The sequence below is a fragment of the Bactrocera dorsalis genome, chromosome 1 (assembly GCF_023373825.1).
Source record: "Bactrocera dorsalis isolate Fly_Bdor chromosome 1, ASM2337382v1, whole genome shotgun sequence".
Taxonomy (NCBI): domain Eukaryota; kingdom Metazoa; phylum Arthropoda; class Insecta; order Diptera; family Tephritidae; genus Bactrocera; species Bactrocera dorsalis.
In genome coordinates this window covers 109,182,710-109,194,985 of record NC_064303.1, presented here as the reverse complement: position 1 = coordinate 109,194,985, position 12,276 = coordinate 109,182,710, and the positions used below count along the sequence as shown (strand labels likewise).

At 34.1% G+C, this 12,276-nt stretch overlaps 1 protein-coding gene across 4 annotated transcripts in view; it reads left to right on the top strand.

The window, feature by feature from the left end:
- Nucleotides 1-12,276, top strand: part of LOC105234030 (cGMP-dependent protein kinase, isozyme 2 forms cD4/T1/T3A/T3B) — a 138,708-nt gene that overhangs the window by 19,942 nt on the left and 106,490 nt on the right. The gene's annotated exons all lie outside the window — the stretch shown is intronic.

Genomic DNA, 12,276 nt, shown 5'->3' with positions numbered 1-12,276 from the left:
CGAAGATGGACAAAATCGGCCCACTGCCACGCCCACAAAATGGCGGAAACCGAAAACCTATAAAGTGTCATAACTAAGCCATAGATAAAGATATTAAAGTGAAATTTGGCACATAGGATCGCATTAGGAAGGGGCATATTTGGACGTAGTTTTTTTGGAAAAGTGGGCGTGGCCCCGCCCCCTACTAAGTTTTTTGTACATATCTCGGAAACTACTACAGCTATGTCAACCAAACTCTATAGGGTCGTTTCCTTTAGGCATTTCCATATACAGTTTAAAAATGGAAGAAATCGGATAATAACCACGCCCACCTCCCATACAAAGGTTATGTTGAAAATCACTAAAAGTGCGTTAACCGACTAACAAAAAACGTCAGAAACACAAAATTTTACGGAAAAAATGGCAGAAGGAAGCTGCACCCAGACTTTTTTTAAAAATTGAAAATGGGCGTGGCGTCGCCCACTTATGGACCAAAAAGCATATCTCAGGAACCGCTCGACCGATTTCAATGAAATTCGGTATATAATATTTTCTTAACACCCTGATGGCATGTACGAAATATGGGTGAAATCGGTTCACAACCACGCCTTCTTCCCATATAACGCTATTTTGAATTCCATCTGATGCCTTCTCTGTATAATATATACATTAGGAACCAATGATGATAGCGGAATAAAACTTTACACAAATACGTTATTTCAGCTGAGGTATCCCTTGTGGAAAAATTGTCGTGATCGGACTATAACTTTTCAAGGTCCCTTATATCGAACACGAAAAACTCAGTGCCTAACCTAACCTAACCTAATTTTTCACCGAAAATATCGGTAAATCTCTCAGAATTTAATTCTAAAACAGCTGTAAACTTAACCTTGTAATAAAAGTTTGCGAAAAAAGCTGATGTCAGCTGTTGTCAGATGATCGCATGCTGAGCTGTTTTTTTTTTTAATTTTTTTATTGCATTTATTGTCTTTAAAATCGACTATACTTTGTGTTCTTTACATGCTAATTCTAATTTGAAACAAGGAAATTTGTGAGAAGATTTGTTACTTCGATCTTTTGTCATTGTATTAGAGATATTGACCGGCCATGGGTGAGATCACATATTGCCGTTACTGCATATGTTAACTTTAAGGGCTTATTAGTTACCGAACGAGTGGCAAGAGAACGCTTCGCTTTACTTAAAACCCTATATTTCAAATTATTATTAATTCCTACTAAGGATGATCCATTTCGAGGACCCCTAGGTTTTTAAAGAAAAAAGATCACAGAAACTTCAAAGTTTTTGAAGATTATCTTTTTCAAATATTGGCCGCGCCTACGTTTCTGGAGGTCCTTCTCTTGAGTCCAACTTTCGATGACTAGTTCGAGCAATTCGACTGGTAACTGGCGAATGACACGAGTGATGTTTCGAAGCGGAATTGTCCGCATAGACCTTAGACGTTACATGTTCCCACAGGAAAAAGTCTAACGGTATAGTATCATACGATCTTGGTGGCCAATCGACCGGCCCAAAATGTGAAATTATCTGCTCACCGAAGTGTTCTCTCAATAAATCCATTGATTGATGCAATGTGTGGGAAGTGGCGCCGTCTTGTTGAAACCAAATGTCGCCGAGATCACGAGCTTCAATTTCAGGCATCAAATAGTCGGTTATCAAGGCGCGATAACGGTCGCCATTGACGGTTACGTTCTCACCGGCATTATTTTTGAAGAAATATGGACCGATGATTCCACCGGCCCACAAACCACACCAAACCGTTGTTTTTCTGGATGAAATGTCAGCTCTTGAATCTCTTCAGGTTGCACTTCGTCCCTAAAGCGCAATTTCGCTTGTTTATATACTTATTGAGCCAGAAATGGTCCACATCACTGAACAAAATTTGGGCCGAAAGTGTCAGATCTTCTTGGAACGCTTTAAAGAGCCCATAGAGCGAAGCGATGTCGCTTGGGAAGGTCGAACGTCTTCAGTTCTTGCAAAAGCTGGATTTTGTACGCTTTCAATTTAAGATCTGGACGTAAAATGCGCTAAGTTGTTCCATAGTTGCTGCGAACGGCGCCGAATCGACTCAGCACGATCTTCGTATACACTCAGCTACGGCTGCTCACTGCAGTGCCAAACTTGAGCTATTCGGGTCGAATATAATGAATTCTGGGTCTCAAGATAGGAGTTGCGTATAGAACGCTCAGTAGGCCGCGATCTGACAAAAAAACTAATGAAAAAGGAACCCCTAAGAGGTTCAACCGTTAGATTTCCCTCTATTCAGAGCTATTTGTTCAAACTACGTATTTAGCTCCCTCTTGATGGTTCCACATTATTGTCTCCGCCTCAGGTTCATCTAGAGAGACTTGGCTAACCTGTCTACTTTTTCGTTGACGAAAATATTCTAATAGCCGGGAACCCAAATTATAGACTAGTAAACTTTCGCTTCCGTAATGTTTCGATTTTTTTGTGGTTTTGCAAAGATTCGCAGATGGAACTTCTGTTCCGGAGATTTTTTACTCTGATCAGTTAATATTGGCAGGTCGTGTATATCTGTGGAAATATTTGGCAGCCCTTCAAAGACTCACCATGCAGATCTTGTTCAGTTTTCGTAAACTTCATCAACTGCACTATGGTACGTGATTTCTAGCATTCGAAAGAGATTTCAGACAGCTTGGAGTCTTAGAAATATATCAGAAGGAAAAATCATAAACTATTTTATACTTATATGCCTCTATAAAATCGTTTTCAGCTCATTATAGTCTAAGATCTAGTAGTATTACAAAATTCATGAGAAGATTGGGCATCAGTTGCCTTTAAAAATTTATGTAGGACAGACTTTATTTATAAATTTTCTGACAATTTTTTCCAACAAAGCTAATTTGCCTGTAGCTTTTACGAATTGCATGTTTTCGTGACACATCAATTGGAACACTTACAAATCAAATAAAAAGACAGATTCCCGGAACTAATTTAGTGGCACACGTCATGCAATTTGCTGAAGGTGATTTCATGTAGCCACTAATTACTTAAATATACGAACTCAATAATAACAAGTTCTTTGAATATTTTGCTTTTGTAACGAAATTATTTCAAATGTTGCATGAGTTTCATAGGAAATCACTGGCATGATTTTGATCATTTGTCTGATCATCTCCGCCGTTTTAATTCTACGAAATGTGGACTTTCGTTGAAAGAGAAATCTGCCGTCAGCAAACTTTTATCGGTCACATAATCTTATTTCTATTAAAATTGACAGCTGAATGATGCGCTTTTTATGAATTCCTTCTGGCCTTTAGATTCTTTAGTATTAGTGTTTCATTAAAATGATGCTTTTAAAAATTGATAGCACGATCACTACAAAGTGAGGTGCTGGATGTATTTCATATATTACTGTGGCCCAAAAATAGTAAGAATGTTGGAAAAGGCTTTCGGTGATAATTGTTTGTCGCAAGCAAGTGTTTTTGATTACTACAAATTATTCGAAGAGCTTCGAGAACTCGACAGAATACGTCCAGGACGATCATCAACGTCAACTGATGATCAAGACATCAATAAAATGAAGTAGTTGGTGCTTGATAATGGCCGATTAACAGTCAGAGATCTTACTGGCATCGTTGGCATACCGGAAGGATCAGTCAAAACCATTTTGAAAGATCATTCAGGCTTAAGAAGAAAGCACGATTGATTCCAAAATCACTCAATTTTTTCGAAAAACATCATCGCGTTAACATTTCCAGCTTTCGGACTACCAGGATGTCATAAAACGTATTCTTACTGGCGATGAGTCTTGGATCTATGCTTACGATCTGTAAACAACCGACCAATCGGCCAAATATCGTGAAAAATGTGAGCAGAAGCCGAAAACCACATCAAAGTAGATCAAAAATCAAGGTTATGTTGACAGTTCTCTTCAATCGAGTGTCGTGTACTCCGAATTACTTCCGACCAGCCAAACCATATACATATGTATTCTTGGGAACTCGTGGTCTACACCTATAAGAAGAAAATAATAATCAAAAATAGGTATTCACAAATTCTTACTTAAATAACATGTATGTATGTATCTACATAAGTAAAAATATATATGTATGTTGATAGCCATATCTCGAAACAAAATATGCTCTCTAGACACATATTTACAAATATATGTATGTATGATGGAGCATAAAGTACCCTCATCATAAAAACATATGTCTGTATGTATGTACATATGTATCAACAAAACTTATCATTATGCCGCACAGTCAGACAGTCAGTGACCTGTCTGAAGGCATACTTAAATTTAACTCCAATGCAACCTTGGACGAGCATTCCTCAGTGACCATAAGTCAACTACTAATGACAGATAAATTTGCATTGTTTTTCTAGCAGTTAGCTTGTAAACAGAACACTACAAAAACACACCCTCATATACATACATACATACATATTACATATTTGCATACATATATACATCAATTTAGGCATAATTGTTTGTTGGTATGCTTGTGCTCACATTTAATTAGTCGGCGAATTAATTTTTGGGCATCAAAAGATTTGATATACTTTCATGTAGTACATATGTGCATACATACAGACTTTCGAGCATATAACAATAAGTGTAGCGAAAACATATTTATCGTGAATAAACAAATGTATAAGTATGTAAGTTTCATAGTCAATGTTTTACAAAATTTTCCGCTCTTCAATATTATATTTTTGTTTTTATTAAATAACAATAATAACAATGGCACTATGCCATATAACTTAATCCATATTGAGATAGATACGCCGTGGCGTAGCGTGCTCACAACTTTTAGCCGGTAAGCGACAACGGTGTGACTATATACATACATATGTACATACATACATAACACAGTGCTTTGCAAAGTTAATGGTACTCAATATAATGAAATCATATTTTTATTGGAAACAGCTGTGTGGAGTTAAGATTTTTGTTTATTATAATACATATGTATGTAAATATATTGAAAATTATATAATATATTTTCCACTAGGTTGTCTTAGGTTAGGTTGTAGGATTGTTCCAAAAATCGTTGTATCTCACTTGGTCCGATATTTGTACTTTGTGTTCACTAAAAACTCCTTTAAATGCATCATCTTGTAGATCGGCGAAGCATTTTGAGCTTACCATGACTTTATTCAGGCCGTCAATATCAATGCCAGCGACTTCGGTAGATTCTCCAAAGGTCTATCTGTCAAGATATTTCAATTTTAGTCTAAGTAACAAAATGATTTTACATTGCCTTCTCCTTTCGATAGAAATTTTCCTTTTTTCAAGGTATAACCTATCTAAGTAAGAAAATTCGATTTCTTAATATTACACCTTCGAAAAAATCAAAATTCCGATAGATGGCGCTGATATCGAGTTGCCCAGTAAAACGGTTTGACTTGTCATTGTTTTAAAGTACATACATTGCGAGTAAAAGATTGATATTTTCTTCTAAGAAAAATTTTATAAAAGTGTCTTTTGTACTTCGGTCTTCTTTTAATACATATTTCTTTTTTAAGGGATGTCTTCATGCTCGTTACTTTGCGTTTAGCTTTAAATATATTCCGGAACGATCTTCAAGATTTTCAATATCGAAAAAGTTGTCGAACAAATGTTAAAATTTTCATTTACATTAGGGTGGACCAAAAAAAAATAAAAAAAGTTTTTCATTGCCGAACAATTTTTGAAAAATTTGATATACATTAGGGTGGACCAAAAAAGCTTTTCATTTCCGAAAAATATTTCGAATAATTTTTGAAAATTTTGATATACATTAGGGTGGACCTAAATAAACAAATATTGATTGTATGGTTAATATGAAATTATACACAGTGGATAACATTCCTTTAGGGAAAAATATTTACTTTAATTTTAGAAGGTATCGCTAAGCATTAAAATTTAAAAAAAAAAATAATAAAAAAAAGTAAGTTTTACTATATAAATAATACCTTTTGAACCCTTTAAGCCAAACTTTTTTAAATAACATTTTCTTGTAGAATATAATATTTCCTAAAAAGAGACCAAAATATTTATTACAAAAAAATTAAATAAAATACTGCTGTACAATTACTTTTACGAACGACTGTTTTCGCTGTAGTCTACTCATAAATATACGTACATACATACATATGTATGTACCTGCTGCTATAGACTTGATTTGTGTATGTATTTGCATGTTTATTGCCTCACGAATGATTAGTAAAAGCCATGAAAATATTACTCAATAACAGCAGAGCGCGTTATCAGACACCAACGCGCCAACAACAACAGCAAAAATAATATTGTTTTCAAAATTATTATTCTTTTGCTTCTTTTTTCCATCATTGCATTAATAAAGTGCACATTTGTTGTTGTTTCGATGCGACTGCATAACAGATTGTCACATAAAACAAATCAATAAAATAAAAGACACGGAAAATTTTCATTTAATTTGCATGCAACAATGAGAAATGCCGCTACGATAAGGAAAAAAGTGTGAAATATACGAGAAGGAGGGGAGCGAAACGAGAGCGGGAAGTGTGGCTGTGAGCAGCGCGGCAAGATTTTATAAAAATGCAAATGAGAATTGCACGAGGCCTCAACGGGCGATTGCATTCGGGTGGGGCGGCAGGCGCTGACAGCAGCCAAGCGGTTGAATTAATAACAAAGCAATGCGATCGGCGATCAAAAAAGCCGGTCGCCGGCGGTAGTCGCTCCGCCAGCAGCCAGTATGGTTAGTGGCCACACACATGTCAAGTGTTGTGATATGCCTGTCAAATGAGTGGCTGTGTGAGTGACGAACTGTTGGTTGCTATGTGTGTGTAGGTGTGTGTTGTGACCGCGCGGAAGCTGTCACCTCGCTAGTGACAGCATTTGCAAAATCCAATAGCATTTCTATGCGCACACACACTTGTCATACATGCACACATTCCAATTTAATAACATTTCAAATGCACAATTGAAAAAATTATTGAGTGATTTGGCCACATATTACACGGCTGCTTGACTGCCTGATTGACGCTGTGTCCGAATGACTGAATAGTTGGTGTTTTGAATGCTGCTCGCAATTACTCGGTGATCTTGGCCATTAATTGGCAAGCAAGCGTGCGACTAAAATGCTTGGCACAGCACTGGCATGGGTGCTGATGAATTTATGTGCAGTGGCGTGCATAAAAATAGTAGTACTCGAGGTAAATATATATAGTTTAGTGCATAAAAATAGTAGTATGTCTCGTAGATATGTATGTATTTATTGTAAAGAATTTTTGGGTATTGAACGAAATATATACAGTCGCGTGCATAAAAATAAAAGCACTCAAGGAAAATAACTATTTTTTGTAGAGAGAGAGCTGTAGAGGCTGTTATGCGAAGTGTTATGGGTTCGAGTATCCATCCCAGCAGAGAGATTTTTGTTCGAAAATTCGATACTTTTCGTAAAGATTACTTTTGGCCTTAAGAGAAGCGAAGCCCTTACACTATACGTCATCATATACCATACTTTCCACTATTTGCAGCTGACCAATCCTCGTCAGATGTTTTAATAATAATTGAAATAATCGATTGTTTCAAATAAAATTTTGATGAATAATTTATCGATTATTTCGATAAATAATCTATCTACTTTTCTTAATGTTTTTTTTTTTTAATTTGACGTAACCAATCCTACATTTGTCGTCAGATGCTTTATTTTATTGTTTGTTATTTCGATTATTAACCGATTGTTTCAATTAATATTTCGATTAATAATCTATCGATTATTTCGAAAATAATCATATTTAATTTTTTATTATTATAGTTTTTTGATTAATAACTTAAATTAGTAATCGATTTTTCAGTTAATAATTCGATTAATAATCTATCGATTATTCCGACAAATATTTTCTCGATTAATATTTTGATTAATGAATTATAATTACAATGAAAAATATTTCGATTAATAATCGATTAACAATCGATTATTTCGATATTTATTTCGATTATTAATCGATTTATAATTCCCACTTGTGTTGTAAAATGAACGAACAATGATCATGTTTCGTATGCTGGTACTGTGCAATGGAGTAAAATTACTTAAACATCATTCTGTAAAGACAAATTACTTAAGCATAGCTTTGCAGAGCATTTTCAGGGACCTGAAAACAAAACAATGAGTCGAAGAAATGCAATAACATTTTTTGTTAAGAATGGAGCAATATCTCATGCATGCTGAAACATTTGTCAACTTTTTTTATAGTCATCAATATCTGTAGAAGTCTTTCCGACAGTCAAATGCATACTGATTTACTAACTCATTCGACAAAAAATATAGATTAGCCTACAGTATAAAATAAATGATGTTAATTTATTCATAACACGTTTCTTTAATATTTATACAAATCTAATTAACACACTAATTAATCTTAATTGGCCAAACAACTTTGCCATTTTATTGCACACAAGTGTACACCTGTGCAAAGTACACACACATACAGTCATACATAGATTTTCAACTTGATTCCGTATTGTCTACACGTTATCGTGTGCCAGAACAACAACAACTACTACGAGGCATATTTATTTCTAGCGTTTATCTCTCCTGTCTTCTCTTCGCATATTTGATATTGTTTTTGTTTTCATTCAAATATTTACCAAAAAACAGCTGTGTGTAAATGTTGTTTCTATTTTTGGAGCTTATCACCTCAAATGTGCTAGCGACTGCCGATAAAGCAGGAAGATGATAAGAGAAAACATGTTTTGAGTAAAAAGTGAATGCTTGGCATAACAACCTGAAATGGCGAAATTAAAAGTGTAAACAGTTGTTCACTGCGAACTCGGCAAAATTTAAAGGCAAACAAACTAAATTATTGCAGTTTGCTCAAATAAAATTAATCAAATTATTAGTTGATTGTAAAAAGCAAAATTTGTTAAATAATATGTGCACAAAAATGACTTTGCGAATTCGTTGGTTCTATGAGAACCTTCCTTTAAGCAAACTACTAGTTTATCAGTAGTATAAAAAAAATCCTATAAATAATTGTTGTTTTTTTATGCTTGAAGGATATTAACCGATATGTCTGAATTGTGCGCTCGGTGCTATAACTGAGTGCTTTTCGTAATATTATCTAATCAATAACCGGCCTCATAGCTTAAGAATGGTATTTTTTAGTGTAATCTTAAATTATAAATAGATTTTAAGAAAGGTCTTTTGTGATTCTCGCTTACAACCGCAGAAAATCATCTTCTAAAAGAAAGGTCACCAAATGAAAACCTGCTCTCAAAATAAAATTTGTTGTAAATAGATATTTGAGCATAGGCTTGACACGACAAACCATGGTTTTAAACTCCGGAAAATATTCTTAAAAGTTTACAGAAAGCTCATTATCATTAGCTTAAATATGTCCAACCAAAACTTTTGTTAGTTAAGGTTCAAGTTCGGGTCCATATACTATTAAGGGGCCAGTAGGGTAATCTGGCCTGTTTTTTTTACATTTTTTTTCATAGAAATTTTTATTCTACAATAGAACTATTTCCATATATCATCAGGTACATTGTAGAGTATATAAACAATTTTTTTCGGAATTTTTTGATGCCATCTGTTGGAGAAGTGGATGGGTGAATGAGATGCGTTTTTTCACTGGCGGACACGATTTCTCATGTTTGGATCAACTGAAACACAAAAACCCAATTTATTCTTAAAAAGTACATAAATGGTTATCGTTCCTATTAGAATCATTGATTGATAAATAAAAAAGTAATTAACTTTTTTTTATAATTTTTCCCAATTTTCTTTTTGATATTTTGATAAATTTTGTCATAACATTATCAATAAATTATAAAAAAAATATACGGACGATAGCCAGCCGTTTTGTGAATATTTAAAAAAAATTAAACAAATTGGTTAAGTAGTTCGACCGGAATAATGTCCGCCAGTTTAAAAAAGCTTTTCGAACCTTCCAATGTTAAAATGGATTTCTACATTAATTCTAAGGGTATAAGGGAACAAAAAATGCAAAAAAAATTTTAAAAAGATTACCCTACTGACCCCTTAACAAGCTTATGCCATATTTTTAAAGTATGAAACCATAGCATACCATCAGGCGGTAGATCGCCGTTTTGACAATAATTGATATAAGTACATATAATTGAAACGAAGTTAAAAACTCAAATAGTTTTCCACTACATATTTAAACCAAAAAATAAATGGTGAACGGCCTTTTTCTGTAATATTTTAATATTTAAATCATTTAAATATTAATATTAGTTTTATTCCATTTTTTTCTACATTTTATTTATTGAAACCTTCAAGCAAATGTTATACTTTTTTTATATACACATTTAAATTCTCACATTGCTACACAGTGCGATCAAAAAGCTTACGTACACATAGCATGTAAAAATAGCTGAATAAAGAGAGCGCTTTACTGAATCATGTACTATACATACTTATGTATGTATATAAACACATTGAAACTTTGAGATCAACGAAAAGTGCTAAAGCTCTTGTTATGGCAGCTTTCGCTGAATAAGCTTTCCGCCGAGCTTTTCATATTTGTTAGCTTACTGTTCGTTGTTACTTTTGCTTGCTTGCTTGCATTTAACGCTTGGTATGTGGAATACATATACATACATATGTACATATGTATATATGAAAGCATAGCTTTACAAGCATTGTATGTGTGTGTGCATATCAGAAAAATGCATTCCGCAAATGCTCTTTAAATAATGCCGTACAATTTTTATTTTAAAATGCAACCTCCTATAAGGAGAGCAGTATAAAGAGTTGCCAGATGTGCACTTTTCGCTGTCCGAATTCTTTTTTTTTTTAGAGATCGGCAGAAGGTTGCTTGCCGTAAAATAAACGACAGAGTAATAAATTTTTGATTTAGTAAAAAAAAAAATAATAATAAATGGTAGGAATACACCATTACCTCCAGCTCTGAGAAGATCACTTAGACTCAGTACCCGTTGGGGGAGGAAAAGGAAGACCTCCATTCGGTTGGAAAGACCAGCTGGAGAAGAACCTGGCTACACATGAAATCTCCAATTGGCACCAAACAGCAGAAAGAAAGATCAATCACCATTTCTTCGCAGTTTAGCAGTATGAATTCTTTAGAGCTTATTGAGGAGTGCTTATTTATTGTTCAATTTCGTTGATATTTGACAGCGCGAATTGGAGTATAATGAAAACGGAAAACTAGATGCCTAACTTACGCTTTGTTCGGTTTCTTTTAGGATTATTGAATTTCAGTCAGTCTATGCGGTGCTGTTTTAAAGTTTACTGCAAATAGCCTACCATATTAACTACTGTGAAGGGCTCTAGTGAGACCAAAAGCGCCGCCAAATATTACTGATGATTCCAGAAAATATGCTTTATCAGAAGAAGCAATCAATTTACTTTCTTTTATTAGTTTTCAGTTGAACTTATAAAATAAATGAGCGGAGCTGCTGATACTTATAAGTTCAAATAATTGCGATCTCTAATGAGATCTCCCTCCCTCTCTCTGTCTCTTTTTTCACTCTCTCTGTCCAAGTTCAGCTGGATGCTATCTGTAACTACATGTGCATTTCTCTCTCTCTCTTTTGCGTTTACGTCATTATTGTAATGTCTCTCTCACTCTCTCTCTCTTTTACGATTACGTCACTATTGCAATTTTAAAGACTCCTTCGAGAACTTTTTCTGAATAGATAAGACCTGCAGATCTCCAAATTTTATAGACAAAAAAATTATATTCAATTTATCTGGGTTTTCCGATATTGTCAATTCTTAAACGAAGAAAATTTCGAATGTCAACACTTCATTGTACTCATCTGTGGAGAGAAACGAAGATGGAAAAGACAAGTCATCCTACTTTCTTTTTACCATATGTTACCTCTTCACCATATATTTTACCATTTTCGTTTATTTTTAGCCAAGTCATTTCTATTTAATCTATAAATATTCCAACCAACGAAGTACAAGTTTTAAAAAGTAACTGTAAATCACATATGTACATATATGTATATTATAACTAACTCTCCTTCCTAGTAGAAATATTTCCAATACTCACCTTCAATAATTGGCGAAATCTTATCTAGAAGACACTTGCAAAAATACCGAATAAACAAGAACCTCTCCTTCAGATAAGAAACGTCAAAGTACAAATGTTTTGTGACGATACTACCGTTATCACCGAGTGTCTAAGGTAATTACAAATGTCTTGCTTGTAAAACATCAACTAATCTGCAAGTACTTTGATTAAAAATCGATAATTAAGAAGCACGGGCATAAATCAAAGAGAGAGAGAGAAAAATATAGCAGACAAATTTCCACTTTGGAATAAAATATTGCTTCCACCTGCTTTCA